This window comes from Zonotrichia leucophrys, chromosome Z (assembly GCF_028769735.1).
Source record: "Zonotrichia leucophrys gambelii isolate GWCS_2022_RI chromosome Z, RI_Zleu_2.0, whole genome shotgun sequence".
NCBI classification, from domain to species: Eukaryota; Metazoa; Chordata; class Aves; order Passeriformes; family Passerellidae; genus Zonotrichia; species Zonotrichia leucophrys.
Genome location: NC_088200.1, coordinates 17,829,972 through 17,838,341, shown reverse-complemented (window position 1 = coordinate 17,838,341; position 8,370 = coordinate 17,829,972).

Genomic DNA, 8,370 nt, shown 5'->3' with positions numbered 1-8,370 from the left:
TGGGAAAAGGTGGTTTTTCTCGCTGTGTGTGTACTTGGAGGATTGCTCTTTTTACTATGCTTAATTATCTGTTTTAGTAAACCAGTATTTGCTGTGCAGACCAACCTGAAGAAACCAAGAAAAGTAACAAGGTTAAGTAACCATGATTACCAAAGTGCACAAGAGATTTATAGTAGATTCAAAACAAAAAATTGTGAGTTGATGCGAGCTTAAGAATTTAAGCTCGATCAAAGAAAAAGAGGGGGGACTGTTATGAACAAAAATTCGGTTAATATTTTTTTGTGAGAAAGAGCTACAGGGAGGCAGCCAGATCTCTGTCCCTGCCAGGGTTCTGTGTGCTTTGTTATTGTAATCACGGGTCATTGTAGCTTATTGCCCCTTTTGTATTAGTAAAGGCCCTGGCTGGGGTGGGGTGATGGCCCTTCCCCGAGGCTAAGGTGTTCTCTTTTCCTACCATAGGGAAGACACCTGAGAGGGTGGGGGGGGTTATGCAAAGTGACTCCAAGACCAGCATGCTTTTTGGGACCCCAACTCCAGAGGCACAGAGAAAACCCCAAAAACAACGAGCCAAATATGAGTTGAGAGACTAAAGTGATGTCTAGACATGAGGAGCCGAGTGCTGAGCCTGCAGAGATGCTGAACACCTTCGGAGCCCCTCTCGCCCTGAGCAGAGAGTTGTCCTGATGCCGGGACCAGGCGGGACAGAGCCAGGGAAAGTAAGATCTGAGGGGGACACCACGCCCTAAAGCTCCCATGAGGACTGGATCCCCCGGCTCTGCCCCTGGTGGACAGAGCTGCGCATATCCTCCTCCTCTGAGTCGCCCTGGGAGACGCGATGGGGACTGCAGCCCTGCCGAGCCGCCCAATCCTGAGCTGATCACTTTTAATACAGTCATTAAAAAGGAGAAGTAGTCTCCTGGCCCTGTTTATTTCAGCCTCAACAAGAAACCACAGGTATTAACAACAAAGCGGGTGTTAGCATGTCACCTGTAACCAATGATGAACTCGGGTTTTGCAATATGTATGAGGTTAATTAACACTACTATAAAAGTGTGTAAGCTGGATCAATAAAGTGGAGATCGATGCTCATCAATCGGATGTGTGCTCATTTCCCTTCACTTTCCTCAGTCTCTGTGTCACAGGAAAAAAAAATGGTTCCGTCTATGGCCACACAAGAAAAGTCCACCCAAAAGGCCACTCCATCATCTCTCCCCCACTCAAGAGTCTTCTGCACTTCCCTTATGGCCCATTCCCTCTTATCTCTTTTCTCATTCAGCTCCAGGAGGATCAGGATTTTTCAAGGTCTCAATCAGGCAAGAAAAGGGTTAAAAATTTCAGTCTCTGCCTGTCCCAGAGCTCCGGAACTCCCACGCTGCCCTGGCCAGGCACCTTCTCGCCGCACTCCCCCCTTCTCCTCCTCAGCCGGCTGCTATCACATTCTGTCGCTGGCTCTCCCTCTCTCTCTCCTGGGGGGGCAGGGGGTGGCTGCCCGATGTCTCTTGGTGCTCTTCCACCCTTCCATCCTCAAGGGCCTCCTCACCCCCCATCTCTGTCCAGGCCCAGGCCTACCGCAGGGCTGCCCCTCCCCTGCCCAGCAGCAGCAGCTGGACGGGGGAAGGAGATCCGACCTCTTCGCCTCGAAGTCCCAACAGAAGCTCCCGGCACCCAAGCTCTGGCTTTTAACCCCTGTGTGTTCTCAGAGGTGTGTCCGAACCCCACTGGCCACATCAGGTGCCAGTATCAAAATCTGAGCACCCATTGGTTTGACCACAGCATCCCAGAATTCCTACTTCCTGGTCAAACCAGCACACCCGTGTATCAGCTTGAGGCCTTTGCCTCTGGTCCTCTCTGCGGGCACAGTAGCAGGGACCAATCCCTCTCTCACTGCAACCTCCTGAGCAAAGGGCTTTTCAGCTTCTCACCCCACCAGTGGGCAGGCTGGAGGTGCAAAAGGAGTTGGGAGGGGACACAGCCAGGACAGGTGACCCCAGATGACCAAAGGGATATTCCAGATCATATAGCATCATGCTTTACATATAAAGTTTAGGGAAGAAGAAGGAAGTGGAGGATGTTTGGAGTATTTAGCTTCTCATCCCAAGTTATCATTACAAGTGATATAAACCTGTTTTCCTGGGGATGGCTGAACACCTGCCTGCTCATGGGAAGGGGTGAATGAATTCCCTGATTTGCTTTCTTTGCATATGTGACTTTTGCTTTACTTATTAAACTGTAGTTTTCTCAGTGCTAAGGTTTTTTCACTTTTACCGTTCCAATTCTTCCATCCTCCCACCAGAGCGGAGTAAAATAGTGGCCCTTTGTGGCTTAGTTGCCAGATGGGGTTAAACCACAACATCTCCTACATACGGCAATGTTCCCACTACCAGGTTTGTTTCCAGGAGATTTTGTGCCTATGCAATTATCAACTGTATGCCCTTGTGTTCTGGTAGACAAAAATAATTGATTTACAAAGCTCTTCAAATGGAGGTCATTAACTTGACTATAATAAAGTACATCATCAATGTAATCTTCTTATTATCCTATATGAATTTGCCTGTGTCAGATTTTCAGCCTGCACTTGTTTTGTTTCATTTCCTATCTCCTGATATAGCTTTTTCAGCATGGTTATTTGCCAATATCCTGCACAAACTGCTTCAGCTCACTTATTGCAGGTAATTACTTCAGTTTTGGAGCCTCCATTATCTGTAGCCTGACACCTTGCCATTTGAAGGAACAGCAAGACATGCTTGAGTAATGTGAAGTGCAAAGGTAGAGATGTGGATTTGCTTTAATCTGGAGGCTTTTCCTAACATTTGAAACCAAACTCTACATCACGTGAATTAAAACGCGCCAAGTTAGACACTTTCTAAAAATTACTAAGTAGGAAAAAAATTTCTGAAAAGCACTAATTTTCTATCTCTAGCTTGCATTTCTGTCATAGCTAAGTCATTTCTTACCAGGTTTATAGGTTACTAAACTCTTTCAGTTTTGTGACAGAAACTTTCTCCAACTAGATACATGGTACACACATCACCCAACACACATCAAACAACTATTTTTGCAATTTATCGATGCTGTGGTGTGTTCTTAAGTTCGTTAGTTTGCTCCCCCCATTTTCTGCATTAAATGGTTTCTTCCTTTTCCAGGACTTCCTGTTGCTACCCTGTCAGTTAGGTTGCTATGGAAATGAAACTGCTCCTCCCCTGGTTTCTCTTATAAAGTGAAAGTTATTTCTTCCTTGGGTCCAGTCAATCACTCCTTTTTCTCCTCCCAGGTTTCGAGAATTTTCTTTTCTCTGGGAGTTATGGTTGGCTGTAGCCCCGGAGCTCCTCCTATGATTTATAACAGTTGGTTACTTTGGTATATCAGTTATGTTTCGTACTTCCAAATATGTATTTCTATTGGTTAGCCAGGTTTTCCTGCCTTCTTCCCCCCTTTTCCCTTAAAACCCTCTCCTGCCCCCTGTTCGGGGCCATTTGCTGGGTGTTTCCCTTCCTTGTTGGTTCTTCTGTAATAAACCGACAGTTTACCCCCAGCAAGTGGTCGCCTCCTAATTCGTCTCTCACCGCACTGCTCCGAGCTATCCCCCAGCTCAGCCCGAGGCCAAGATGCCGAAGGGGGCTGGCTTCAGCTGCGCAGGGGCCCTGGCCTTCGCCCCTCACCAGATAGCCAGATTCCAGGGCCGTGTACGCCCCCGCGCATATCTAACCACCCTTATTCCCTTAAATAAAGAGCAAAACTTTCACAGACTTCAGACCCATACATTATGATTTTATTTCCATACAAATGAGATACTTCCTTCATTTTGTGTCTTTTAAAGACAAGCTCAGAATAAAATACTGGGGGCAAAACAAGGATCAATTGAGCCCAGAAATTTTTTAAGGTACCTGAATAATTTGGAGAGAATGATGACTTTTCTGGTTTATAGTTCACCTTTCCTCAACAGCTCCACTTAATACTAAAAATTAATATGTTCATTACAAAAGCTGAAAGATTAATAATGATCAGAAAGAAACTTTATATGTACCACTTGTACTTCCATTTTGGGCATTTACTAAGGTATTCTGTAGACTGGAGAGGAATTATAACCAGTTACCAACACTCCCATTACACAGACTTTGAAAGGCATACACATGAGTAGGCTATCCAAATTCGTAAGACTCTTCTGTATAGCAGACTCATTCTTCTGGCTGGATTTTCCCATGGAAGCAGCACACAAATAATTTATTCCCAATTTTTTCATCATATATTACTGAGATACAAGAGTAACAGTATTCCTCAGTAACAGTAACTTTCTAAAGCTTCTTTTAATCTAACATTGATTTTTTTGCCTGTGGATTTCTGTCTTTCGGGGGAAAAACCTCCACCCATATAAAAACAGAGCTGTATAGTGTGCTTCACAGACATGTCATGAAAAGAAAATAAGTCATAAACAAACATATTCATTTATTTACCACAAAAAAGAGAATCCCTGCCACTGCAAAAGCAGAAATCAAGCCAACAAAAGGCAAAGTTAGACTTTCATTAACTGAGTATTTTTGCAAAAGCTGCATATTATTGTTCTGCATTCTAAAAATTGTGATATTGCATGCAAAACCCAACAAAATTGTCTGGCAATTTTTAGCAGAAACAGAACCATCTGGTGGGGAGGGGAAAAGGCACACACACAAAATAAAAAATCCACAACAAATAAATGAACAAAAAACCTCCACAAACAAACAAAAATCTATAGTTTAATGTCTTACTGTATATTTGTCTGTCTTAAAGATTAAGACAGTCTTTTATACTCACTAATTCATAAAAAGAAATACTACTTAACCCATAGCCCTTTTTGATGGATTTTAGACACATATGTTTTTCAGTAATTTTCTTACAGTTGCTTACACCTGAACCTACCTTAAACAAGGTAACTGCTTTAACTACCAGTTCTTCATACTGTCATCATCTCAGTAATGGTCAACAAACATGTAATCCCAGCTAATAAGCTGCAGCATTGCTAAGGTTCCCATGTTTCTTTCCATAATCAGTCAGTAGTTATACTTTGGTCTACTGTGTTCATAACCAACATATTTCAGGTTCTAATATTCTAACATACTTCTAATCATGTGCAAAGAGACCTCACAAACCAGGCATGTATACAAAATATTTTAAAGTTTTAACTAATTATATTTATGGTAGCCACATGCAAAACAAAGTTCCTATTATTTTCCCCTTTCTCAGTATTCACAACGCCAGAAAGAATGTACTCTTGCCATTGCAAGTAAATTTTGGTGTTAAGCTATTAAATTTAGAGAAGTTTTCAAACAAGAAGAATTAGCTTTTTTTAACAGTGGCTTGCTTTTGCTATCCAGACAGAGGCTGAGGTTACCCTATCATCATCCTTCCTCTTCAAATGAAAGAAAATGCAGTTTCCAATCTTGGTTTTGAGATTAAAAATCCATATAACAACTAAGAAAGTTTAGATCAGTTTAGTCTCACCTCTAACAGTTAATTACAGTCACTTCCTTGTAAGACTCATGGAATCCTATATATTTACTGGACAGAGGCTCTGATAAACTTTTGGATAATTCATTTGCACTAGCCATATAAGGCAATGTACTTAGTTTTAGAAGCTTACTTTTGGTTCACTGATGAATTACAATGTTTGTTCTACTACAATGTTTAGTTTGACAGTCTTGTTTACAGTAGGATATGTTTCTAAAAGTAATCATGCTAGTTAGAAGACATAACTTTCAAAAGGTTATGTTAAATCATCCTTATTTTGGACAATACTTGAATTTCTAAAACCCCAAATCTATGGTAATTCATATAACCTCAAAGACAGAGTCCATGAATGTAACAGTCCAACCATTCTATATAGCAGTTCACAGAGCATGTAAAAATCACAACTTCTATTTGAAATGTTTTACCACTGCTACCATGAAAAGAACTATAATCACCCAGTGAGACATACACAGAATATTACTTGCTAACGGGTTGTTTAATATCAATATGAAATACAGGCTGATTTTGATGACAAAACAGCAACAAAACCCAAGAAAATAAACCAAAAAAACTGTGCAAAACCAGATAAATCTCTGTCATTGTAAGAACACATATAGAAGCTTCACATCATAAGGTGAATGGGGCAAAAGTCTCACTGACGACCATCTCACAGAAACACAGAATCATTCAGGGTGGAAGACTTGAGATCATCTAGTCCAAACCCTGTGCTCAAGGAAAATCAGCCAGAATAGATCACTCAGAATCATGGCCAGTCAGATTTTAAAAATCACCAAGAAAAGCTTCACAAATTCCTGAGAAAACTTATTGCAGTGTTTGACCGCTTTCACGCTTAAAAATTTCTTGTGTTCAGAGGAAATTTCAGGTGTTTACTTTGTGTGCACTGCCTCCTAACTGTCCAGAAAGCTGAGAATTAACAACAGTGTAGTTTCTACCTCTTCAACTCCCTTTAACTTGACCTGCTGGCCAGAAGAAACTTCCCTAGGTTGCAGTATGAATGATACTCCTGTTCCTTAATCTCCTCTGTAGTCCTGCAGCACACCCATTCCAGTGAGTCTGTAACACCTTTGTTCTGGAGAACCCAGAACTAGTCCCAGCATTCCAGATGTGATCACACTAGCACTGAGTAAGGACAGCATCACTTCCCTAGACCTGCTGTCAGCGCTTTGCCTAATGCAGATTAAAGACACTCCTGGCCTTTTTTTGCAGAAAGTGTGTATTGCTGCCTTGTGATCAGCTTGTCCACCATGAACTCCTGGGCTTTCTCTAAAGGGCTGCTTTCCAGCTGGGTGGCCACTACATATTACTGCTGCATGGGGTTATTCTTCCCCCAGGTGCAGGCTTTGCTACTTTCTTGAAATTCATGAGGTTCCTGTTTGCCCCTTCCTCAGTTTTGTAAAGGTCCCTCTCAACAGCAGCAATCAGCCCGTTTATCAGTCACTTGTCCACTGCACAACATATCCCATCATTCAGGCCATCATAAAAGAGTTGAATTTTACTAGCTCCTGTATTGATCTGTGGGGTTCAGCACTAGTGACTTGATTCAACCTGGATTCATGCTTTGACACTCTGGGCACAGTTACCAGGTCAGTTTTTAGCTCACCCTCCCTGTCTGGACACACACAACACACTTCACGGTGATGTTTACCTTTGATTTGTGAAACACCTCTGGCCTCCACGACATCTGCTTGCCTCCACTGTGTATTTCTGTGAAACAAGATAAATGGATATACTTCTATTTGGCCTGTCTTCTAGTTACTGTGATACTCCTAAACCAGCATGGGAAATCTTTAATGGGTCATAAAGCCAGATTATAAATTACAAAAGCAATTCTTCCTTCTTCCTCCCCCTAAATAACCACTCCAGAGCAAGACTGCTGATAACTTCTTCAGAAGAGAAAGCTCTCATTGCTCTGTCCCACAAGTTTTGTAATTTATGCAACCACATTAAGCAGCAGAAACTAGACTATGATCTCAGAGTCTAGGACAGAACAAAAGAGACAAGTTTACCAGTTGACTACAGTACTATATGTCTTTTAATGATCTGCTACACCCCACACAAACCATGTCAGAGCAAGAAAACTAATTCAGAGTTTTAGGCCACACTGCCAAACATTAAGGAGGATCAGTATTTCATTCTTTCAGGGCTAGTTAATCTCTTGCTAGGAGCCCATTCATCAGGAAACAAGCACAAAACTTATCAGGAGACATTCATTTACATTGAAGCAAGCAAATCCTGTCCTTTTTCTTCTCTCCCTCAAAAGCCATGAAGTCTTGTGCTTTCACATAGGGTACAGTCAATTTTTTTTTATTTCCAGAATCTTTCTTTACAAACAGAGGATCTTCTTCAGTTGCATATTTAACCTCTACCTAATTTAACAGCTATATTTAGAGAATTAGATGAAACTTGAGCCATATGTCATAATCCTTTGTTCTAGCACTTGTTTAAAAATCTTGACTGAGTCACTGAACACAGTCCTTGTAACCCAAGGAAGAAGGCACACAGTTTCATAAGAGTGACATGAACAGCCAATGCAACAGGAAAAAAAAATACTACCAAAGTAAAGCAAGTGCAGAGGGTATCTTACTCATTAAAATTTTCCTGTCAAAGTTGAATGATACTTCAGAGGTAGGCAACATTGTTTAATGTCTGGTAACAGTGGCTAACTTGTGACCAATTGCACTGTGCTATACAAATATGGCTTTAATAACATGACTCATAAGTTAATAAAACTTAAGTCAGAAAGAAAATGAAGCCATATTTTAGTTTTGACGCTTCCATACACATTCTTGCTAGCCCTTCATCACTGTGTTTCTTGGAATCAAGAAGAACTCAGTCACATTTGGAAATGACAAAGCATACACAGATGCA